Here is a 26,545-nt window from a genome sequence, read left to right as displayed (position 1 = left end):
ACTCCAGTGGCTAGAATCTGTCTGCTGTTTCCCCAAAAGCTAACCCGCCCATTCCAGTTATTAATCTAGTAAATTTACTGACATTATTTCCATACCGTTTCTAATATTTCATTAATTATATATGGAAGGAAAGAACGTACATTTATAGAATCTGTTTTTGCACCTTCATGCCATTCCAAAATGCTTCCAAACCATTAAATGTTTATTTATTTTCAATATTTTCTCTCGAATGTAATTCAAGAACAGTGAAACTAATTAATTGGTCGTTATAATTATGGTGCAATACAGGAATTATTTATATACATGCAAAATGTTATATTCCCTTTTGAAACACCTCTGTGTCCGGTGACTCTCTTTATCTCGGTCTTATTGCGTGTCCAATTTCCCTTTTCTGTAACCCTTAGAGGCTCTGAGATTTTCTCTTTGTGCTCGTCCGTCTCTTGGACCTGAGTTCATTAATATTCATGAAACAGTTCACTTGGTTTATGACTGTAGAAAGAAATTGTGTTTGCAACAATAAGGTATTGCAATTGCAAACTTGAGTCTATTCAGTGCACTGTGGTAATATGATTTGATGTTAATAGATTTGTTCCAGATATTAAGCCACACAGCAGTGTAGAAAATCATTTGTGTTATATTAGGATTCATCTGGAAACAGCACAAAGGTCCAAAGGCTTTATACAGCTGAGTTTATGAACAGGCACCACTGACAGGAACCTTACCACCTGAAGGTCATATCATAGAATTGCCTTTCGGGTGCATTCCTAAGATTAACCCTTCTATGCCAAATTCTGCTAGGTTACAATCAAGTGTAAAGTAAACATCTTGAGGATGTTTTCCTTACTAAGTGCAGTGACATCATGACGATATTTAAAATGGGCAGACCTGCATTGTACTTTTCTAGAATAACTAAGCAGTAATCCAGCATGGTTAGATTGACATACAAATTTTCCTCTCTGGGGTGAATTTACGAACATTCAGATTTTGTTCTAGAACAGGGATGTTTGCTGATTATTACACAATGTTCAGTACCATTCCTGACTCCTCAGATACTAAAGCAGTCCATGACGATGTGCAGCAAGACCTGGATAACATTCAAGCTTGGATTGATGATTGGCAAGCAACAATTGTGCCACATAAGTGCCAGGCAATAACCATCTCCAATAAGAGTGAATGCAAGCATCTCTCCTTGACATTCAATGGCTTACCATCACCACTATCAGCATCCTGGGAGTTATCATTACACAGAAACTGAATTCGAACAGTTATACAAATGCTGTGGATGCAAGAGCGGGTCAGAAGCTGAGAATTTTGTCGTGAGTAACTATAGTATAACTCCACAAAGCCTGTCCACCATCTACAGGGCACAAGTTAGGAGAGTGATGGAATACTCTCAATTTGCCTGGATGAGAGCACATCTAACAACACCCAAGAGACTTGAAACCATCCAACCTACTTGATTGGCACTCTATCCACCACGTTAAACATTCATTCCTTCACCACTGATGTACAGTAACAACAGTGTGTATCATCTACAAGATGCACTGCAGTACGTACCAAGGCTACTTCAACAGCACCTTTGAAATCCCAACCTCCACCACCTGAAAGGACAAGGGCAGCAGGCATGATAATATCATCACTAACAACTTCTCCCACAAGTCACCCACCATACTGACTTGGAAATATATTGCCATTCCGTCACTATCGCTGGGTCAAATCCTGAAGTTCCCTCCCTAACACCACTATGAGTGTATCCACAACGCACGACGCAACGGTTCAAGAAGGCTGCTTGCCATTCCCTTCTCAAGGGCAATCAGAAATGGACATTTACATCTACTTGCGTGATTAATTCATCCACTTTAGTGTGAATGGTCCATGCAATAAAGCACAAAGCCTTGCTTATCTTTTTAACAATCCTATCCCGTTCCCATTATTTTTCAGTGTGACCCTGTTTGAATTTGGCCACAAGCCCGAAATGCAATGGAATACTCTCCACCTGCCTGGATGTGTGCAGCTCCAACAATACTCAGGAAACTCAAAACCCTCCAGGACAGAGCAACCTGTCTGATCCATCACCATAAACCTTCATTCCTCCACCAGTGACAGCAGTGACCATCACTGATTCACTGCAGCAATTTGCAGAGACCCCTTTGAAAGTGATTTACAAACCATGACCACTACCAACAAGAAGGACATGGCAGTAGATGCTTGGGGTCGCCACCACCTGCAAGTTCCTCTCCAAGCCACACACCATCCTGATCTTCCTTCAAAATCCTTCAAAATCCTGGACATCCCTTCCTATACCACATGGGCTGCAGTGGTTCAAGAAGGCAACTCAACACCACCTCCCCATGGACAATTAGGGATAGGCAATAAATGTTGACCTTGCTAGCAAAGCTCAAGTCTCAAGAAAGAGCTAAATGTTTACCTTTGTAGTATATCATTTCCATTGTTGGCCTATAGACAGCACCGAACAATGTAATGGCAGCTATATATTTTCTTAGTTCTAACCTAATATATTCTTTTCCTTGATTCTATTGAAATTGGATGGGTGCCCAGTTACAAGCAACCTAATTCACTCGTGGATTATTTTAACTCCTTTCATTGCGAACAAGACGTTAAGCCCACAAGGTAGAACAGACTCTTCAGATGGTAAATCAAAAAAGAGTTGATTTAAAAGCACAATTGATACGAGGCTGAAATATCGAATTACTGAAGCCTGAATGTGTGGGCATCCATGCATTCGTACAGATAAACTTTTGTTATTCTAATATACAGGGCATACACCCGTAATTTAAATCAACTTGCTACTTTCATTCTGAACTGGACAAATTCTAATTGTAAATAACTCAATAAGTACAAAAGGAAAAATATATACTGATAAAACCTAAATGCAGTTTTTTTTAATGACTTCTGACAAATGGTCAAGTTATAAACATATGATGCTCTTGTTCTTTCCTTTCCAACAGGTATTCTTGATGAGAACATGGCTAGCAATTGGTTTTGAATGGGATCCTGCATTTTATCCCTTTCAATGAACATCACACCATTTCAGTAAGTTCTACCTATTATTAGGCTAATGTAATTGGTCTTCAATTGCATTGTTTCAGAACAATAGAATCCTTAGTTCAGAAGGACATTTTATGGAAGAAAATAATTCCTTATTTACTAACTTCGATCAGATTATGAACAATGAGCTCTAATCTCGAGCCAGAACTTGGCAGTTCATGATGTTCTGATTTTATCAAAAGTTGGATATATGGCGGTGCGGTGGTGCAGTGGTTAGCACTCCTGCCTCACGGCGCTGAGGACCTGGGTTCAATCCCAGTCCCGGGTCATTGTCCATGTGGAGTTTTCATATTCTCCCCGTGTCTGCGTGGGTCTCACCCACACAACCCAAAAGATGTACAGGGTAGGTAGATTGACAATGTTAAATTGTCCCGTGCTTGGAAAAAGAAAGTTGGGAATATAACTTAATCTAAAACAATTTCTGCTACCTTGCATCTTCCGGAATTATCTAAACTTTACAATATTAATTTAAAATCTTAATCAAGTCTTCCTATATATTTGTCAATCACATTAAATTATAACTTACTCAACAGACGCTTCTTAAAGAGATCATTTGTTGCATGCCGAGCCCTAAAATATGAAATCAGTATAATAGATAATGAAATGGAATGTTAATTAATTACAAACTAAGAGATGGCTGCAGCTGGCCTGCATGTTGGATGTAAAATGGCTTCCTTGACCTTGTTAGCTTTATCCAGTCAATATGAAATGAAACCAGTCAGAAAATGGTCACATTTTGAGAAAGTATACAATTCAAATCCATTTACAACAATTGTACAATTTTTTTTTGGGGGGATGAGTGTTTTAACCTCCAAAACTATGAATCTGCACTCCATCAATATCAATTTGTTCTTTTGAGACTTTAACCATTGAGACAATAAGAGACAATTTGGTACTGTAACTGAGGAAATGGGTTTAATATTTAGTATATCTATTCTTCAAAATAAACTATTATTTCCCTATATTCATTGAACCTACCAAGACTGTGTCTGAAAGTTTCTGCCCTTCCCGGCAGTGGATCTTCTGGTCCGACAGATGGTAACCGCTATTACCTTGATTTCATTGATTCTAATCTCTTGTCCCCAGGCTTGATGGGTTTGAAATATCTGGTGGTCATTGGTTAAGTCATTTACATCAGGGGCAGGATTCTCTCACCTCCCAGCCGCTTGTTTCTCAGCGGCCGGAGGCACCGTTTGCAGGTGGCGGGAATCTCTACTCCCGCTGCTTGCCATTGATGCTACCCCACATGGCCGGGAAACCTGCGAGTGGGGTGCACTGCTGGCAGGACCAGAGAATCCAGGCGCAAGCGGATGACCTGGGAATTTTGGCCCGGATCTTCTGGTCTGAAGAGTTTTGTTTCAGGGAATAACAATTGGCCAGAATGTATTGATGCCAATTATTATTTTTTATTAATCCATGTCTCCGCTGTGACATTGGAAATATACCAATAAATTCCCAAATTCTTGAAGCTGTGGAGTATTGTGTTGCAGAAAATAAATGTTACTACACGCTGGGATGCTGCGCGGTTGATTCCAGCCCCATAGACCCTGGAGTCCCAACACAAGCGAATTAATCAATAATTTATGTAAAACATTTCAGAATCTTTGACCCCTTGACTGCTCAATAAATTATAGCCACCAGGTTTGTATGTTGAACACACTACTCCCCCCTTTTACCATCCCACCATCTACCCAACATACACAAAACAGACACCAGACAGATGTGGAGAGAAAAGTGTGAGAATAATAAGGGGTTTAATATGAAATGAACGATGAGTGTCCTTGCTTCTGATGTTGAAGTTGTTGCAGCAGATTGTCCTCCCAGAATGCTTAGGGATCAAAGCCACCAGTGTAGTGTTAGAGATGGTCTTCTGGCAGGATGTGTCAGTCAGTACTCTCAGACAATAGAATTTCCTCTGGAGAGATGCTTTAACTTTTACCAACCTGGGCCTTCTCTCAAGGAAACAGCCTCAGGCCTGTTTAATTCTTACTTGTTTCCAACTTCATCAGAATAACCAACAGCCTTACTGAGATAAGAACAGAGTTCCTCGCACAAAATTTTTAAAGGGTTTTTACACATTTGAACCCTGCTCGTAGCTTGTTGCTGGACTGGATTTCCTTTCAATTCAGACTGGCTGTGTAGAAAGAGAGTGTTTTAGCCTGGACCTTTAGAAGGAATCCATTAGATGAGAGAGAAATCAGAGCTGTGAACCTCCAGGCTTCTGACATCAAAACAAATGTAAAACCTGGTCCCACGAAGGAACATTCCAGAGACAGCAGACCAAGCACTGCCTGTCCCTGAGAAGAGTCTGGCTTATGGGGCAGCTCATTGGCCACCAGTCTGGGTCATCACTGATGTAAGACCAAACACCACATCCTGCTGGAGTTTCCTGTTTTTAAATTAAAGGTATGCTGCTTGGTCTTTAAGGTATTAATCATCCAGGGACAAAAAATGGTAATAACAAAACGATTAATGGAAATTAAAATGAGGTAAAGGGAACTGACAGGGATTAAACAGGAGGATCATTACACAAAACACAAAATATCCATTCTGCTCAGGGATAAACTGATTAATACAAAGAACAAAGAACAAAGAAAATTACAGCACAGGAACAGGCACCCTCTCTAAAGCATCCATATCCTTCTGGTAATGTGGCGACCAGAACTGCACTCAGTATTCCAAATGCGGCCTAACCAAAGTCCTATACAACTGTAACATGACCTGCCATCTCTTGTACTCAAAACCCCGTCCGATGAAGACAAGCATGCTGTATGCCTTCTTGACCACTCTATCGACCTGCGTTGCCACCTTCAGGGTACAATGGACCTGAACTCCCAGATCTCTTTGTCCATCAATTTTCCCCAGGACTCTTCCATTGACCTTATAGTCCGCTCTTGATTTAGATCTTCCAAAATGCATCACCTCGCATTTTCCTGGATTGAACTCCATCTGCCATTTCTCTGCCCAACTTTCCAATCTATGAATACCGATGCAAAGTACTCATTAAGAATCTCACCCATTTCCTCTGACTCCACGCATAAACTCCCTCTTTTGTCTTTGAGTGGGCCAATCCTTTCTCTAGTTACCCTCTTGCTCCTTATATACAAATAAAATGCTTTGGGATTTTCCTTAACCCTGTTAGCCAAAGATATTTCATGACCCCTTTTAGCCCTCTTTGTTGCGCGTTTGAGATTGGTCCTACTTCCCGATATTCCTCCAGAGCTTCATCAGTTTTAAATCGCCTAGATCTTATGTATGCTTCCTTTTTCATCTTAGCTCGTCTCACAATTCCACCCGTCATCCATGGTTCCCTCATCTTGCCATTTTCATCCCTCATTTTCACAGGGACATGTCTGTCCTGCACTCTAATCAACCTTTCCTTAAAAGACTCCCACATTTCAAATGTGGATTTACCCTTAAAAAGCTGCTCCCAATCCACATTCCCTAGCTCCTGCCGAATTTTGTTATACTTGGCCTTTCCCCAATTTAGCACTCTTCCTTTAGGACCACTCTCGTCTTTGTCCATGAGCATTCTAAAACTTACGGAATTGTGATCACTATTCCCAAAGTAATCACCGACTGAAGCTTCAACCACCTGGCCGGGATTATTCCCCAATACCAGGTCCAGTATGGCCCCTTCCCGAGTTGGACTATTTAGATACTGCTCTAAAAAGCTCTCCTGGATGCTGGGGAAGTTAAAATCTCCCATCACGACCACCCTATTGCTCCTACATTTTTCTATAATCTGTCTACATATTTGTACCTCTACTTCACGCTCGCTTTTGGGAGCCTGTAGTAAAGTCCTAACAATGTTACTGCACCCTTCCTATTTCTTAGCACTACCCATATTGCCTCAGTGCTCGAATCCTCCATCGTGCCCTCCTTAATCACAGCTGTGATATCATCTCTGACCAGTAATGCAACTCCTCCACCCCTTTTACCTCCCTCTCTATCCCTCCATGCCAATTCCTACTAATAAATATTTAATATCTGGTTAATATCCAGATGAATCTGAAAATTCAGAAACTTAATATTTTGTAATGCCCAATACATAGAAATAAATTGTTATTCAGGGACCTACCAATAATGTGGGGAACTGAGCTGCTGGTGAAAAGGGTTAACTTTCTGCAAGCTTAAAGAAAAGGGGGAGTAAAACTTCTCAGATGGATCTAGTGACCTCACAACCCTTTTTTTTAGAATGCCAGTTCCTACGAATAAATATTTAATATCTAATATTAACAAGCCGAGAGTTAAAGGTTCATCCGTATGTTGAAATAATATTTTAAAGTTCACTCTGGCCAGAAAATGGAATTCCAAATTTAACAACTCAAGTTTAATAATCCAGAACTTAAATCAGTAGCCTATTCCAGTGAATACAAGATGAAACTAGTTTTAAATTTTGCAGAAGTTTAACGATACAAATTAATTTACATCTGCTTCACATCCTCTCTCTCCAGCATGATAATGTTTGGCGGAATCTTACCATATTGTTTTGAAGTGTCGGCTCCGGGTGCGATACCTCGCGGAATATTTAGCAAAGTTGTTTTTAACCAAATGAATCACATCATTGTTGTATCTACTAAATCTCAGATACTTCGACCAGTATATCAATCAAAGTTTTACCCAGGTGCCCTGATTTGCAAGATGGACAAAGGACAAGCACAAGTAAAGGTTCAGTAAGTTTTTTAATAATAATACTCGTAACCCTTAAATTACCCACAAAAAATAAAAAGATAATAAAATTCAAGCATATTCCCCGCAAAGGTGGCTTGGTAGACTGTCGATCTGATCACTGAAATTCCTCTGGCCTGTTTTCACAAAGGTGGTTCTAACCGGCGGTCTCTTCCTTGCTTCCTTCCTTCCTTTTGGGCTGGTCAAGGTCACCTCACACATCGAGTCTATGCTCCTGTGAGATGCGTACCTTTATCCCCCCTCCCTCCCCCCCTTTACAGAACCTTTTCTGGCGTCCGGCCAATGGTGCCTCAGGAGGGGATCTCAGCAGCCAATGGTCCGGTTGATAACCGTTTGACAGGCCTCCTGAGCCCCTCTCAGGTTTCCCATCTCTGGTGGTGTGGGCTGCACATTGATGTGTTATGTACTCTGGGATAACACAGGCTGCAACTGGATGCAGCTTTAACTAAAAGATACTTCAGACCTTGAAGTTAGTTCAATCTGATTTATTGAACCAGAGGCACAGTTAGCACAGTTCTCTATGAGTTCGACTCTCTGCTAACCTAAGTGTGGTTACTCTGTCTGACTGAACCAGACTAGCTCTTAGCCACGTGCTGGAGGTGTGATACTGTAAATACACCCTGACTCACTCTGTAGATGTTCATCAGTGGAAAGAGGCGGAGTGTGAGTGCCTCGTGCCTTTTATAGTGAGATACCACCCCTGAGTGTCCTGCCTGCTTATTGGTCATGTCCTATTCTCTGTGTTCATTAGCTGCCTGTCTGTGCCTGTCTGTATACCATTATCTGCATGTCTGCATATCATGACACACATAACCTTTTCCCATATAAGGTAACAGTAGATACTCTCCGTGACGGCAAGTCTGGCTCAATCTGGGCTACGGATAATAGACCTGTGTATTTCAATGGGCTGGGATGATCTCCTGCTGGGTCTCAGTAGAGTGCGATGATCATTGATGGGTGATTTATGGGACAGGCCCAGACATGTTCTGGCAGCTTGTCAGTTGGTTGTGTATTTGACTTTGGTCAAGTCTGAATTCCAACAGCCGGCCTGAGGTTTGATTGCAGTCTGATTTTAAATTGCCCAATTCTTTAATTTAGGATATCCAATTTGATCGGCATTAAAACTAGGCCCTGATTACGGGCAGCACGGTAGCATTGTGGATAGCACAATTGCTTCACAACTCCAGGGTCCCAGGTTCGATTCCGGCTTGGGTCACTGTCTGTGCGGAGTCTGCACATCCTCCCCGTGTGTGCGTGGATTTCCTCCGGGTGCTCCGGTTTCCTCCCACAGTCCAAAGATGTGCAGGTTAGGTGGATTGGCCATGATAAATTGCCCTTAGTGTCCAAAATTGCCCTTAGTGTTGGGTGGGGTTACTGGGTGGGGTTACTGGGTCATGGGGATAGGGTGGAGGTGTTGACCTTGGGTAGGGTGCTCTTTACAAGAGCCGGTGCAGACTCGATGGGCCGAATGGCCTCCTTCTGCACTGTAAATTCTATGATGATGATAATCTATGATTATATTACCACACCATGTTCGTGGTGGCCTGCTGATGATTCGCTCGCCCCGGGACAAGTTAATCTCTGCTAACATTAGGGTGCTCCATATAAACGACTCCCCAGCACTTGTTCCCGGTCCAGTCAAAGGGATGACTGCCAGGAAGCTGGCATCAAGATTCTCCTTCATATGCAGGCTTCTGGGTCACTCACTGGTGAGCACCTCACATTTACGCACCCCAGGGCCTGGTCGTCCCAGAGCTGCAGGAACTGCAAAGGCAAAGTCTTGAGAATCAGGAAGGGATGACAGTATCCCTCATTGGACTGCAAGGCTGACTGGAGGAGGCCCATCGTCTTCTGTCCGAGGAAATTGTATCATCACGCCAATACAAGAGACCAACACTGCGAGGGTGGCATCTGCAGTGGAGACCTTGGTGCAGAAGGTGCACTCCACGGCGGGGGATGTTCTCTCCATGGCTCAGCTCATGATCTCCATGGATGAGGTTAATGTTCCATGGTGCAGGGCTTCAACTGCAGGTGCAGGCACGAGTGAGAATCTTTCAGTGTCAGTGCCAAAGGATGGCGGGGCTTCTGGAATTCATTGCTGCTGCCCCTCTATCCCATGGAAGAGCACATGGGGCGCCTGAGCACCTGAAGTAAAGAGGATCGGCAGGCACCCAGCCTGGGGCCCTCCACCCAGGGGATCCCATCTAACGCGTCCCTCCCTGTGAGCAGCACATCTCCAGCCCCAAACACTGAGGAAAATAGTACTTTAACACCTGTGCAGCCCAAAATTATGCCTGGACCTTTAAGGTCCAAGACCCCCAGCGGCCACCAGCCAAGTTAATCTCAGGCAACAAGTTGTGGAAGGCAGCAGCCCACCTCAAACTCAACTGTGGATCCTGGGGATGTGTGTAGACATAGTGGGAAATGATAGGTCACCATGATAATATAGCTCTTGTATTAAAGATCACTTTGTTCACCAAGAGATCCTCCATTCTGATTTCATGGTGCCACGTTCCACAAAACCCTGTGCACAGTCGGTACTTCATCCCTGTGCAGTGAGAGTGGCAGCGATTGAGACACATCAATGTCGCTGCTGCTGGTCGCTCACAATCAGCAGAATAGCCACCTCAACTGGCTCCATGATTCTCCAGAATCATAAACTGAAAGGAAGAGAACATCAAAGTGAGAGATGAGGATTCCTGACAGTGCCCTGACTCCCAGCCCTCTATTTTTCTGCGCTTCCCCCGCAATGAGTGCCTCTCCACTGAGCCTCACTCCCTCTCCATTAACACAATAGCCATTTCCTCACAGTTCCTCGCAACTCCATCTGGATGAAGGGCATCGACCCCAGAGAGTCTCAGTGGTACCTAACCCCTGACCATTTCCATAGGGCATGCAGTGGACCAGCTTTTTCACCTCACAGGGGACCTACATGATCCCCCCCCCCCGTCATGACCTTGAACAGGATGAGTAACGAGAGATTTCACCCGAACGCTGTGCATTGGGGTTCACATTACAGATCTCTTCAATGTATATGTTAGTGTAAGCATTGGAGTGCAATGCTAGGGCCAACACTTCCTCAAGGTTTAAGATCTTGGCTCCAGGATCCCCCAGATCACAAGGACTGTAGATTAAATGATCTATCCATCTGTAACAACCTTCTAACCTGACACCAATCCCTGACAGTCAAACCTCCACAGTCAGTGAATTTCAATGAAGCTTATACCCTCTGCCCTCACAATGCTGCCCGAGTGTGGTGTTCAAATCTCACAGCAGTCACCCGCCCCACATTGAAAGGGTTTTCAGGCGTCCTGAGGGAGGGGGCACCCCTTTGCTGAGACCCCCACACGTTCTTTGCAGCCTCGTCTCTTATGGGAACCCACCCAAGAACCTCACAGTCGCCTCCAGTGTTGACCCTCTGTAATCGACTCCTCCCACCACATTCCAGCTCCCACTCTGGAAGGACATTCCTCAGCGGTTATATTGACACGAGCCCAACAACGAGGAACAGAAAGCACTGGCTGGATGACAGCCTCCCGACCCCTTTAAACAAAGGGGCAATCTCACATGAAGAGAAGGCGAGGCCTGCAAGAAACCCCTCCTCCCGAGGTGGTGACACTGATCCGCCCTCTGACCCTGAGTTGAACTTTTATGGGTCCCCCGCTTCCACTCTATCTGCAACTAACACCAAAAAGATGAGGGTGACCTGAATGCTCAGCTCTGATATCCCTGTCGGAGGTGAGGTCGGCAGGTTCACATTTTTAAATGGGTGAGGCACGATCAATTTGACTGGAGACGAAGTTGAATCCAAACTGAAGCTTTATTAGTATCAGATGTGTGGCCTCCCACAGCAGCTGGTGAAGTGGCTGCGAGCTGGAGGCCATACATAATCATAACCCGAATCCTGGGCGGAGCTAGCATGCAGGGGCCCAGGCGAACCTGTAGTGCAGGTTCTACCGTACAACCTCTAATATCAGAACACAGTGATTTACCACAATGGGGTCATCGTGAAGCCATTCTGGCACCTGCTGAATATTCAGTGAGGGGAATGTCCTGGAGTGAGTGCTGCTAATCACAAACTAATGCATTAAAATGAAGATCCCGTCTCCCGTGATGGTTTTCACATTACTCTGCCGGCGAGATTCGCATTTTCTGATTCTCTCCAGAATTTACCCCTGCATAAGCGATCCGGGCTCAAATGCACAGCTAATGCAGGATCAAAATCGCCTCCTTTATCCTAAATCAATACTGCTTTGCTCCTCCTTTTCCTTTCCCAACCTTTCCTGATTGAAGCTTATACCCTTGCATCCAGGAATATCTTGTGTCGAGTCCTTCCTCTTTTGAGCTCTGTCGCTGCCACAACATCGTATTCCAACCTTGCCATCTGCACCTGCAGCTGGCCAACTTTATTTACCACATTCCTGTCTTCAAATACATGCATTTAGATTTTATTGCATTCTCCCTTTCTCTGACCCCATCTGATACCCTGGGCTGGATTCTCTGCTTTATGTCCCCACGCCGGCATGGAAACCATGGCGTAAAACGGCGTAAAACGGCCACCAATCCTCCGTTTGGCTGGGGGTTAGCAGCCGAGCAGCATAGAGCACCCGGCCCTAGCTGCCGATATGGCCCAGAGAATTGCCGGGTCCGTGGCTGCGCAAGCTCATGGCGGCGGCCTGCAGTGGCAACGCCGTGCAACATGGCGCCGGCCGCTCGCGGACCCGGCCTGTGAAATAGTGCCCCCCTTTGGTTGGCTCGCGAGCCCTGGATCACCTCCCACAGTGCCCCCAGCCCTTGACAAAGCCCCCCTGCTCGCGGATCGGCCCTCCCCTGACTGCGGCGGTGCTGGACTGAGTCCGCAGCCGCCATGCCGAGTTCCCGACGTATGATACCACACATGACCGATGCTGTTGGGAACTCGGCCGGTCAGGGGCGGAGCATCGGGGGTTGGGCCTCAGGCAACATCCTGAGGCCGTCTATACGGCGCGTATCGTACTCTGTGAGTATGCCGCTTTGGAGGCCACAGAGCATCGCGAAAGTGGCACCCCCCCCAATTTTGCCGTAAATGGGTATTCTCCGGCCGATCGTCAAATGCGATTTCGCCGTCGGAGACCAGAGAACCCCTTGTTATTTTCTTGTCTAGTGACATCTGTCTCCCAATTCTCTGTGAACCTGGATTGTGCTATCATATTAACCCCTGGTTCCCACACACCTGCAGGGTTAGTTTAAATGCTTCCCAACTGAACCAGCCCCGCAAGGAAATTGGGCACGCCGTTGTTCAGTTGCAAGAATTCTGGCGTGTAAAGGTCCCATCACCGCCAGAACTGGTCCCAATGTTCCAAGATTCAAAAGCACTCTGCCCTGCATTATCTCTCTCACCATTCCTTCATCTACTCTCTCCTCCTATTTCTGTAGTTACTTGACAATGGTACTGGGAGTAATCTGGAGATTGCTACCTTTGAGGTTCTGCTTCTTAGTCTCTCTCTTAGCTCCCTAAGCACTACCTGCCTGGACCACATCTTTATTTCTACCGTGGTCTTTGGTACAGATGTGAACCACAATGACAGGCTTCAGTGTACTCTGCAGCTGCTCAGTGATATCCTTGGCCCCGATAAGGGGGAGGCTACATACCATGCTGATTTCATATCTGTATCTTCATAAACCTTTCCATTGACTATCGAATCTCCGATCACTATTCATTTCCAATTATTCTCTTGTCCCTCCCCTCCGCCCCCTACCTCCGGTGCCCCCACTCTGCACAGTTGAGCCAGCCATGGTGCCATGGATTAGGCTCTGGAATAAATTTCCAGAAGAACCATCACTTTCATCAGTATTCATAACTTGATACTGAATGGAGAGCGAGATCCACTCAGGGGGCTCCTGCACTACCTGCTTTGTCCTTCTTGACAGCTTGGCGATCACCCATCCCTTCCCTGCCTGCATCCCCTTTAGCTACAGGGTGACCACATCTACAAACCTGCTATCCAGTTTGCTCTCATTCTTGCACATGGGGTACGGGGATACTAGCTGGCGTCTCAGTGCCGAAGCCCAGAGCTCAAACTGCGGCAGCTGACAATACTGCCTACAGATTTGGTTGTTTAGCAATCAAGAAGGATTATCACATTACCAGAAAGATGTGGATGCTTTAGAGAGGGTGCCGAGGAGGTTCACCAGGATGTTGCCTGGTATGGAGGGTGCTAGCTATGAAGAAAGGTTGAGTAGATTAGGATTGTTTTCGTAGGAAAGACGGAGGTTGAGGGGGGATCTGACTGAGGTCTACAAAATTATGAGAGGTATGGACAGGGTGGATTGCAACAAGCTTTTTCCAAGAGTGGGGGTGTCAATTACAAGGGGTCATGATTTCAAAGTGAGAGGGGGAAAGTTTAAGGGAGATGTGCGTGGAAAGTTTTTTACGCAGACGGTGGTGGGTGCCTGGAACGCTTTGCCAGCGTAGGTAGTAAAGGCGTGCACAATAGCATCATTTAAGATGCATCTAGACATATATATGAACGGGCTATTTATTGTTAACTTTTATCCCATAGGTTGTAATAATTAATTGAAAACTGATTGTAAAGTATGAATTGGCCTCAGCTGCATGGTATTTAATTGGCCTCAGTTGCATACTAAAAGATCCTGTGCCAATGACAGTCCCCTGTGCTACAGTCTCACATGTGACCTCAGTCAAACCAACTAATTCCTCCTCATCATCCCTCTAGATTTGTTTTTACAATGATTTTGGATCCATGACCTTCAGCAATGGAACCACTTGCCAGAGGAATTATTTTTTCTGTCAAACCTTTCATCATTTTGAAGAACCCAATCATGTTATCACTTAACCTTCTCTGTTCCAAAGAGAACAGTCCTAACCGTTCTGACCTCTCCTCATAACTGAAGTCCCCCATCTCCAGTGATGTCCTGCTGAAAGACCCAGCATCTTTCCTGAAATGTGGTGCTCAGAATGGTCCCCAATTCTCCAGCTGCAGCCTAACCAGTGATTTCCAAAATTCTGACATGATCCTTTTTGTTTTCATAGAATCATAGAATTTACAGTGCAGAAGAAGGCCATTTGGCCCATCGAGTCTGCACCGGCCCTTAGAAAGAGCACCCTACCTATGCCCACACCTCAACCCTATCCGTACACCTTCCCACCCTATCCCCGTAAACCCACCTAACCTTTTTTGGACACTATGGGCAATTTAGCATGGCCAATCCACCTAACCTGCAGGTCTTTCGACTGTGGGAGGAAACCGGAGCACCTGGAGGATACCCACGGGGAGAACATGCAGACTCCGCACAGACAGTGACCCAAGCCGGGAATTGAACCTGGGACCCTGAAGCTGTGAAGCAATTGTGCTAACCACTATGCTAACGTGCTATTCCTCAATTAATAGCCCAGGTAATCTATGTGTCTTACTAAACCACTTGTCCTGCCACCCTTAAATTTTGTGTATATGGATGTTGGGCAGCACGGTAGCATTGTGGATAGAACAATCGCTTCACAGCTCCAGGATCCCAGATTTGATTCCGGCTTGGGTCACTGTCTGTGCGGAGTGTGCACATCCTCCCCGTGTGTGCGTGGGTTTCCTCCGGGTGCTCCGGTTTCCTCCCACAGTCCAAAGATGTGCAGGTTAGGTGGATTGGCCATGATAAATTGCCCTTAGTGTCCAAAATTGCCCTTAGTGTTGGGTGGGGGTACTGGGTTATGGGTATAGAGTGGAGGTGTTGACCTTGGGTAGGGTGCTCTTTCCAAGAGTCGGTGCAGACTCGATGGGCCGAATGGCCTCCTTCTGCACTGTAAATTCTATGATAATCCATGATTCTGCTCATCCACACTTTTAAAAAGCATGTCATTTGTGACATCTTGACCCCACACTGTTCACTCATTCATACTTCTCTATATCAAACTGCTATGCTTTTCTCATTTCATCAACCTGCCTATGTCATCCAGAAGCCTATAACTATCCTCATCATGATACTTTGCCAAGTTTCACATTATCTGTAATCTTTATATCACTGCACGCTATACTATCCAGGTCATTTATAAGAATTGGAAAGAATAGTGGACTCAAAACTGCTCCTTGGGGTAAACACTGCAAAAACAGCTCCCGGTCTGGAGCTGTCCGCCCACAATCATCCTTTGCTTTCTGTCACTGAGCCAATTTTGTATCCACATTGCCACTTTCCCCTTAATTCTACTGGTTTTCACTTTCTCATGGCACTTTGTGGAATGGTTTTCAGAAATCCATAGATACGATATCCACTGCACCGTCTCCATAGAAACCCTTCAGTGGAGAAGGGGGCCGTTTGGCCCATTGAGTCTGCACCAACCCTCTGAAAGAACACTCTACCTAGACCCACTCCTCCACCTTATGCCCATAACCCCACCTAACCTTTGGACACTCAAGGTCAATTTAGCATGGCCAACACACCTAACCTGCACATCTTTGGACTGTAGGAGGAAACCGGAGCACCCAAAGGAAATCCACGCAGACAAGGGGAGAACGTGCAAACTCCACACAGGCAGTCACCTAAGGCCGGAATTGAACTTGGGTCTCTGGCGTTGTGAGGCAGCAGTGCTAACGACTGTGTCGCCATAATCTTGATCACTGTTCCCTGTTAACTCATCAAAGGATTTAATAATATCAACCGAAAATGTTGGATAAACTTAGCAGGTCTGGCAGCTTCTGTGGCGAGATAAACAGAGTTAACGTTTCAAATCCAAGTGACCCTTCCGCAGGATTCAGTGAGCTCGCCACGTGTAACTTAGCTTTAATAAATCCATCCCCGTTTTCCTTGATTAATCCTGCCTTTCCAAATGAAAGATGATTTTGATGTTTATATCTATTTGTTCAAGGGATGTGAGCATTGATGGCAAGGCCAATATTTTGTACCCATCCCTAATTTCCCTTGAAAAGCTGGTGATTAGCCATCTTCTTGAATGGCTGCAGTCCATGTTGTGTCAGTACACTCATTGCTTTTTGATCGGGTGTTCCAGGATCTTTCACCAGTGGCACTGAAGAAACAGCAATATATTTCCAAGCAAGGATGATGTGTGACTTGGATGGGATCTTGCAGGTGTCGCTGTTCCCGTGTGCCTGCTGCCTTGCTTTGTGGGTGATAGATGTTGTGGATTTGGAAGGTGCTGTTGAAGCAGCCTTGGTGAGTTGCATCTTGTAGATAGTTTACATGGCTGTCTCTGTGCTCGGTGTTGGAGGGAGTTAATGTTGAAAGTGGTGGATGGGGTGCGAATCAAGCAAATTGCTTTGTACTGTTGAGCCTCTTTCGTGTTGTGGGATCTGCACTCATCCAGGTTAGTGGAAAATATTCCATCACACTCCTGACTTATGCCTTGTAGCTGGTGGACAGGCTTTGGGGAGTCTAGAAGTGAGTTACCCACCCCAGCGTATCCAGCTTTTGGCCTGCTGTTATAGCCATAGTATTGATTTGGCTAGTCCAGTTCAGCGTCTGGTCATTGATAACTCTCAGGAACCTGCCCATTTACCTCTTCTATGTTTACCCTCTGATGTTAGTTTCTCTGCTGTTTGGCCTTTCGCATCTTTTGTTCTCTCTGGGGACTGCCATTAGCACTCTTTCCCTGCGGTTTCTGTGGCTATTAGCACCCTATTCCCTTGGTTTCTATGACTTTGGCTCATCTTTCATTCTCACTCCACAGTATAAATATTTCCCACTTTCTCTGTCTTATAACTTTGACAAAGGGTCACCTGGACTCGAAAAGTTAGCTCTTTTCTGTCGCTACACATGCTGCCAGACCTGGTGAGATTTTCCAACGTTTTCTCTTTAGTTTCAGATTCCAGCATCTGCAATAATTTGCTGATAACTTGCAGGATTTTGATGATGGAGGATTCAGCAATTTAAAGGCCATCGAATGACACCAAGCAGAGAATAATACTGTGGCTACAAGAACAGGTCAGAGGCTAGGACTTTTGCTGTGGGTAATTCACCTCCTGACTACCCAAAACCTGTCCACCATGTACAAGACAGACGTCAGGGGTGTAATGGCATCTGCAAACCTGACTGAGCATAGTTCTGAGAACTCTCTAGACGCTTGACATTTTAATTTAATTTGAATTTTGTTTGTCATGCAGAATGCATTAGCTTTGGATAATCCACCTTTTCCTTTCAAAAGGAAAATGCCATATTTGCATCTCAACTGTCTATTCACTGAATTGCTGCATTATTGCTAAAATCAACATTTCCAATCTCCATGCACAAGGGCCCTTCAAATTGACACATACGCAGTATTTCCTGGTCTCTTCCGTAATTGCCTGAAACCAATATGTCACTGTTGGCTTGAAAGTCTGTCAATGGATCATTTCCACTTGCTCAATTCATTTTTCAGAATGATACCCAATATGTTGAATGTGTGATGAATGTAAGAAATTAGTACATAAATTATTTTATGTGTATTTGTCACAGTAAAGTTTTAAAAGCCTGGGTTCGGGTATGCGCATATCTGATGCAGTATTTTTAAAAAAAAATTCTGGATTACAAGACAGACAGACTTGATGGCTACAAAAGGTGCAATTAAGATGTTGTGAAAGTGAGACCATCATTCTTTTAATAAATGCTTATTTTTGCAAGGAGAGGCCAAATGGGATGTTGTTATGGTACCTGGGGATTCCTCGGAGAAAAGATAATTAATGGCATTGGGCTGGATTCTCTGATTTGAAGATTAAGTGCTGACGCTGGCGTAGGAACAGTGGCGTTTTACACCCGAAAATACGGCGCAAAAGCTGTACAATCATCCGTCTGGTGGGGGGCTAGCAGGCACGCAGCATAAACCCCCGGCTTTACCTGCGGATATGACTGGAGAATTGCCGAGTCCATGGCCGCACATGCGCATGGCAGCGGTCTGCAGCTTGCAGCCGCCGAGTCGTGCAACTTGGCGCTGGCCGTGCACAGACCAGGCCTGCAAAAACTCCCCCTATAAACCCTCTCGCCACCCCCAGAATACCCCCACCAGTCTCTCAAAAGCTCACACCCAGTTTAATCCACATTATTTTGATCCTTCCCCTTGCCCCCTGTGTGGCTGCCTTGTGTTTATGTCGATGGAGGGTGGGATGGTGTTTGGGGAATAGTTAGACTAGAAGACCATTGTTCCATTATTGCTATTATATGTTCAACTTTTACTCTTGTTATAAATAAACCGATTTTAAAGTTTTACTGGTGCTGGTAAGTCATTGGAACTGTCAAAGATCTCAGGAAAATACATTAATTCTTGGTTAATTCACCATATGTTGGGACTCCAGAGTCTGTGGGGCTGGAATTGACAGAGCACTCACCCAGGGTGATGTAACAGTATTTAAACCTAAGTATTTAAACCTGTAATTAGAGTGGGATGAAGATGATGCAATTGATGGGAGGAACCAGCTCTGTAGCAGACATTTTAGTTTTAGATTTCTGGAAGCTGAACAACATAAGGCTGTCAGATTTAGCATTACTCTGACAGACAGGGGTATTTACTGAAGGCTGTTTACTGAAATAATCTCTCCTTTGCTTCAAGCAATCTTTCAAAGAATTATCTTTATCCAGAGAAGGGAAGTCATCCTGTGTTTGCTAACTTTATTTAAAAGTGGTTTTAGACCTGTGATGGGTTTTGCTTGATTGAAGGTAGAGAAGGTATCAGCTAGAAGTTAAAGTATTTCCTTTTATTGCTAAACATTGTCAACTGGTAATTGTAAGCTCTATTTCTGTGATGTTAAGGTAGTTTAACACTGTGTTCATAATAAAGTTTGGTTTAATATACCATATCCCCATTTGTACTTGGAATCACTCCTGGAGCAGAATATCCTTTCCTCACAGTTTTAACAAATTTAAGAAAATGATTGGGGTTCCTGTCTGGTATCTCAGCACATGTTGGGGTCTGGTCCCGGATTGTAATAAATGAAACCTTGTCGATTTTAAAAAGTTCTTCCGGAATCTGAAATTTGACTCAGTTTCAGATCTTATCACCACAACATCCAAACTTGCATTTATGCAATGCCTTCGAGACAATTCCAAGGTGCTTCACAGGACTGCAGCAAGACAACATTTGATATTGAGCCACGTAAGGAGGTGTCCAGAAATGTCACCTGAAACTTAGTCAGAGAGGTGGATTTTCAGGAGCATCTCAAAAGAGCAATACAAAAGATAGGGGGAGTAATAAAGGGATAGAAATCCCGGACTCAGGACCCAGGCAGCAGAAGGCATGTCCGCCAATGGTGGCATGATTAAAATTGGGGTGGTTAAAAGACAGAATTAGTGCTGATAACTTGGAGGATTGTGGGGATGGAGACGATTGCAGAAATATTGGGAAGGGTGGGAGGGGGGCGGGCGGTTAGTGAGTTGGCTGGGGCAGTGGAGAAATTTGGAAAAAAGGATAAGAATTCTGAAATTCATCAGGACCAGCAAGAACTGGGGGTGGCATGGTAGCACAGTGGTTACTACTGGTGGTTCACAGCTCCAGGGGCCTAGGCTCGATTCATGGCTTGGGTCACTGTCTGTGTGGAGTCTGCACGTTCTCCCTGTGTCTCCGTGGGTTTCCTCCGGGTCCTCCGGTTTCCTCCCACAGTCCAAAGATGTGCGGGTTAGGTGGATTGGCCATGCTAAATTGCCCTTAGTGTCCAAAAGGTTTTGGTAGGGTTACTGGGTTACAGGGATAGGGTGGAGGTGTGGCCTTAAGTAGGGTGCTCTTTCCAAGGGCTGGTACAGACTCAATGGGTTGAATGGCATCCTTCTGCACTGTAAATTCTATGATTCTAAGAACAGGGTGAACAGGACTTGGTGCTGGTAAAGACAGGGAAAGCAAAGGTTTCTCTGACCTCAAGTTTATCGAGGGTAATGATGCTCGGTCAGTAACTCCTGAGACGAGACTGGAGACAATTGAAGGCTTTATTGGACTAGATGTTTCCCCCAGCTGTGTAGGTACAGAATGCAGCTGCTGGGGAGACTTAGGCTCTTATACTCCGCCTTACTGGGCGGAACCAGCAGGCAGGCTTCACCAATGTAAATAGCAGTCACAGGTACCTCCCACACCAATGGTGTGGGAGGTACCTGTGCATTATTCAGGGTACCGTAATACCCCTAATACCGACTACCACATTCACCCCCTGTTAAAAAAAGAGTCCGGCGGGGGTTGTGGTCTTGCGTTATACAGTGGTAGAGGTGTAGGTTGTGGTGGTACCCGGTATACATTAGCACAGTGTTTTGCCTCGTTACATGTCGCAACTATTTACAATAATTATTTACAGTCAGAGTGAAGCAATTAGTCGATCGGGGGCCTGGGTCGTCCTCTGCGATTGTCGTAGCTTCGGCAGTGGTGCAGGCGCCGGCTCGGGCATCTGTGGCTCCGGGAGCGTGGCATCGGCTTCTTCAGCAGCTTCATCACCCCGAGATGGGACTAGTGGAAGGACCGATCCACCTGGGAATGGGGCGGCCGTGGGGTGCGCAGATGGCAGGGAGGATGGGGTCGGTAGTGGAGATGTGGGTGGGGTTCCAGCGGGTGCCAGGTCCCGTAGGGAGACCGTATCCTGTCGGCCGTCAGGGTACGCCACGTAGGCGTATTGAGGGTTAGAATACAGGAGGGGGACCCTCTCGACCAATGGGTCCGACTTGTGCGCCCGCACGTGTTTGCGGAGCAGGATGGGTCCAGGAGGACTTCCTAGGAAAGACAAGGAGACGTTCGTGAGGGGTTTGGTTGGTCATGGTACACAGTAGTGATCGGATGCAGTGGAGAGCATCCGGGAGGACCTCCTGCCAGCGGGATACTGGGAGATTCCTGGATCGTAGGGTCAGTAGGACGGTCTTCCAGACTATTCCGTTCTCCCTCTCCACCTGCCTGTTTCCCTGGGGGTTGTAACTGGTCATCCTGCTTGAGGCAATGCCCTTGCTGAGCAGGAATTGACGCAGTTCGTCGCTCATGAAGGAGGACCCCCTATCGCTGTGTATGTAGGCGGGGAAATGAAACAGCGTGAAGATACTGTGGAGGGCTTTTATGACGGTGGCTGCGGTCATTTCGGGGCAGGGGATGGCGAATGGGAACCGGGAGTACTCATCAATCATGTTCAGGAAGTACGCGTTGCGGTCGGTGGAGGGGAGGGGCCCTTTGAAGTCCATACTGAGATGTTCAAAGGGACGGGAAGCCTTTATCAGGTGCGCTTTCTCTGGCTTGTAGAAGTGCGGCTTGCACTCCGCGCAGATTTGGCAATTCCTGGTGGCGGTCCTGACCTCCTCGATGGAGTAGGGAAGGTTTCGGGTCTTAATGAAATGAAAGAATCGAGTGACCCCCAGGTGGCAGAGGTCATCGTGGAGGGCCCGGAGGCAGTCCACTTGTGCGTTGGCACATGTGCCGTGGGATAGGGCATCAGGAGGCTCATTTAGCTTCCCGGGATGACACAAGATCTCATAGTTGTAGGTGTAGAGCTCGATCCTCCACCGCAAGATCTTATTGTTCTTTATCTTGCCCTGCTGTGCATTATTGAGCATGAAAGCAACCGACCGTTGGTCAGTGAGGAGAGTGAATCTCCTGCCAGCCAGGTAATGCCTCCAGTGCCGCACAGCATCTACTATGGCCTGGGCCTCCTTTTCAACTGAGGAATGGCGGATTTCTGAAGCATGGAGGGTGCGTGAGAAGAAGGCCACGGGTCTGCCCGCTTGGCTGAGGGTAGCCGCCAGGGCTACGTCGGACATGTTGCTCTTGACTTGGAAGGGGAGGGATTCGTCGATTGCGTGCATCGTGGCCTTTGCGATATCCGCTTTGATGCGGCTGAAGGCCTGGCGAGCCTCTGCCGACAGGGGAAAAACTGTGGATTGAATTAGTGGGCGGGCCTTGTCCGCATAGTTGGGGACCCACTGGGCATAATACGAAAAAAATCCCAGGCAGCGTTTCAGGGCATTGGAGCAGTGAGGGTGGGGGTACACCATGAGGGGGCGCATGCGTTCGGGACCTGTGCCTACTCCATCATGCACTACGTAGCCGAGGATGGCTAGACGGTCGGTGCTGAACACGTATTTGTCCTTGTTATATATTGGATTAAGGATTTTTGCGGTATGGAGGAATTTTCGGAGGTTGGTGTCGTGGTCCTGCTGGTCATGGCCGCAGATGGTGACGTTATCGAGGTACGGAAACGTGGCCCGCAAACCGTACCGGTCAACCATTCGGTCCATCTCCCGTTGGAAGACCGAGACTCCATTTGTGACACTGAAAGGAACCCTTAGAAGTGGTAGAGCCGCCCATCTGCATCGAATGCAGTGTATTTGCGGTCGCCCGGGCGGATGGGGAGCTGGTGGTACATGGATTTTAGATCCACCGTGGAAAAGACCTTGTACTGTGCAATTTGATTGACCAGATCAGATATGCGGGGAGAGGGTACGCATCGAGCTGCGTATACCTGTTGATGGTCTGGCTATAATCTTTACAACCACTACTTGAGCTCTCCAGGGACTGTTGCTAGCCTCAATAATATCTTCCTTCAGTAACTGCTGGACTTCAGACCTAATGAAGGTCCAGTCCTAGGCTCTGTACCGTCTGCTCCTGGTGGCGACGGGTTTGCAATCCAGGGTGAGGTACGCAAGCAGGGAAGGCGGGTCGACTTTGAGGGTCGCGAGGCTCCAGACAGTGAGGGGGGGTATAGGGCCGCCAAATTTAAAAGTTAAGCTCTGGAGGTTACATTGGAAGTCTAACCCTAGGAGCGTGGCAGCGCAGAGGTGAGGAAGGACGTAGAGCTGGTAATTTTTAAACTCCCTTCCCTGGACCGTGAGGTTCGCTATGCAGAACCCTTTAATCTCTACCGAGTGAGACCCGGAGGCGAGGGAGATTTTTTGGTTGACTGGGTGGATGGGAAGAGAACAGCGCCTTACCATATTGGGGTGTATGAAGCTCTCTGTGCTCCCGGAGTCGATCAGGCAGGATCTTTTGTGCCCGTTGATGAGCACGGTCGTCGTCACAGTCGCGAGTGTTCGAGGCCGAGACTGGTCCAGGGTCACCGAGGCAAGTCGTGGCAAAATTTGGATGTTTCTCTCGGGCGGTGTTTGGTCATCTGAGTCGGGGGCCTGAGAGTCCAGCCAAGGTGGCGGAGCCCACTGGTCGCACATGGCTGGGGGTGTACAAGATGGCGGCACCCATCCGTCGCACGTGGTCCCTGGGGGACAAGATGGCGGCGTCCGGAGGCCGCACATGGCCCTGGAGAAGGAAGATGGCGATGCCCGCTGGCTGCACGTGGCTCATGGAGAGAGTTGTGGTGGCAGTCCCGGTTCGCCCCCGGAGAACGCGGCGACCGCCCGGGCCTGGCATACCGCCATGAAGTGGCCCTTTTTGCCGCATCCTTTGCAGAAGAATGAGCAGGCCGGGCAGCGCTGCCAGGGGTGCTTGGCTTGCCCGCAAAAATAGCAGCGGGGCCCCCCGCGGTTGCCTGGCAGTCTCGCAGCACAAGCTTGTGGGGGGATGGGGGATGCATCAGAGTCGGCCGCGGGGGGGTTCCACGCTGCCCAAGGGGCTGCCGCGTGGTCAGGGACGTAAGCGTGGGGGTTTCGGGAGGTCACATCCAGGGAGCTAGCAAGGGCCCATGCCTCCTTGAGGCCTAGTGTCTCTTTCTCCAGCAATCGCTGGCGGATTTGGGAGGACAGCATACCTGCAACGAAAGCAAACCCAGATCAAAAGTTCTGTGTGGTCGCTGGCCGAAACTTGCGGGCAGTCACAGTTCCTCCCTAACATCAGGAGCGCACGGTAGAACTCCTCCAGCGATTCCACGGGGATTTGTCGCCTCGTCGCTAGCAAATGTCGGGCGTAGACCTGGTTTACAGGGCGAATGTAGTGTCCTTTCAGCTGGGTCATTGTGGCGTCCAAATCGTCCGCATCCTCGATGAGGGTGTAGATCTCTGGGCTCACCCTCGAGTGGAGAACTTGCAGTTTCTGGTCCTCCGTAGGTTCAGTCGTGGCCATCCTGAGGTACCCTTTGACCAGCCAGTGTTTGATGGTTGCCGCTGAGTTTGCCGCATGGGGGCTGAGCTGCAGACGCTCCGGCTTGATTCGGAGCTCCATTCTTTAAAATCTAGTGCAATAAATTGATGCTCGATCAATAACGCCTGAGACGAGATTGGAGACAATTGAAGGCTTTATTGCACCAGATGTTTCTCCCAGCAGCGCAGGTACAGAATGCAGCTGCTGGGGAGACTTAGGCTCTTATACTCCGCCTTACTGGGCGGAACCAGCAGGCAGGCTTCACCAATGGAAATAGCAGTCTCAGGTACCTCCACACCAATGGTCTTACAGCATTATTCAGGGTACCGTAATACCCCTAATACAGATTACCACAGGTAGAATGTGGGAGACCAGCCAGGGGTTTGTTAGAGTAGTCAGGTCTATATTTTCCCCAGGCCATATTAGGGAAATTAAATTCTCTTTACATTACGACTCTATTTTTGTTACATGTCCTTGAAAGTTGCCGACCCAGGTGCTCATCTATCACCTTCCTACATTTTGGACATGGATATAAAACCTCACATTGTAAACAGCTTCTCTTCTGTTCCTCAGCTTGAGTCAAATAGATTCAGCCCCAGAGCCATCCAGTGTATTCTTTCTATTTAAATTGCTAATATCATCCTTTATCAATAATGCCACGCTTTCTGCTTCTTTTTCCTTCACTACCATCCTGAAAGCGTCATAATCCCAGATAGCAATTGTGCTTTAAGCTCAGTAACCTTTTCAGTTACACTATGGACATTGATATATATAAAATCACAGAATTGTTACAGCACAGAAGGAGGCAGTTCGGCTCATCATGTTTGCACTGGTTCTCCAAATGAGCACTGTGACTTAGTATCATTCTCCTGCCTTTTACCCGTACCCCTGCACATAATCATCCACAGAATCCCTACAGTGCAGACCCATCGTCTGCAGGGACACTCCAAAAGAGCACCTCCCTAGGCGCACTCCCCCGTCCTATCCTCGGAACCCCAACTAATCTGCACATCTTTGGACACTAAGGGGCAATTTAACATGACCAATCCATCTAACCTGCACATTGTTGGGCTGTGGGAGGAAACTGGAGCACCCGAGGAAATGCAAGCAGACACGGGAGAACGTGTAAGCTCCACACAGTCAACCAAGGCTGGAATTGAACCTGGGTCCCTGGCACTGTGAGGCAGCAGTGCTAACCACTAATGCCCCTTTGCATGACTGGATTGAACTTGCCTTCATCACACATCCAGGCCATGCATTCCGGATCTGAACCACTCGCTGTATGAAAATGTGTTTTTCTCACATCACATTTGCTTCTTTTGCAAATCACTTTCAATCTGTGCCCCTCTCATTTTTGATCATTTAACAAACAGGAAGTTTCTCCCTATCGACTCTGTCCAGCCCACTCATGATTTGAACATCAAATTTCCTCTGAATCTTCTCTCCAAGGAGGACAGTCCCAGTTTAAGATCTCCACAGTGACTGTTTACCATATTCCTTAATCTTAGCCTTGCAACTTTTGGAATATTTGTAGTTTTACTGTTGTTTAATTTCTCACTGTCCTTTGATCTCATATTGTCTTCTCTGCAAATTTCTGCTTCCATTACCCTGTCAAATTAGCTTAAACCCTCCACTAGAGTACCAGTAAACCTAACATTGATTCTGCCTTTGCTCAGGTGCGACCTGTCCACCTTGCCCAGATGTCCTTTTCCCCTAGTTCCTGCTCCAATGATCCAAGAATCTGAAAGCATTGTTTGTGGTCCACTTCCCCAGCTCTACATTCACCTATACCACATTCCTGACTTTAAACTCACTGTGGTGAATGTA

The sequence above is a fragment of the Scyliorhinus torazame genome, chromosome 1 (assembly GCF_047496885.1).
Source record: "Scyliorhinus torazame isolate Kashiwa2021f chromosome 1, sScyTor2.1, whole genome shotgun sequence".
NCBI lineage: Eukaryota > Metazoa > Chordata > Chondrichthyes > Carcharhiniformes > Scyliorhinidae > Scyliorhinus > Scyliorhinus torazame.
This window is presented reverse-complemented; position numbering follows the sequence as displayed.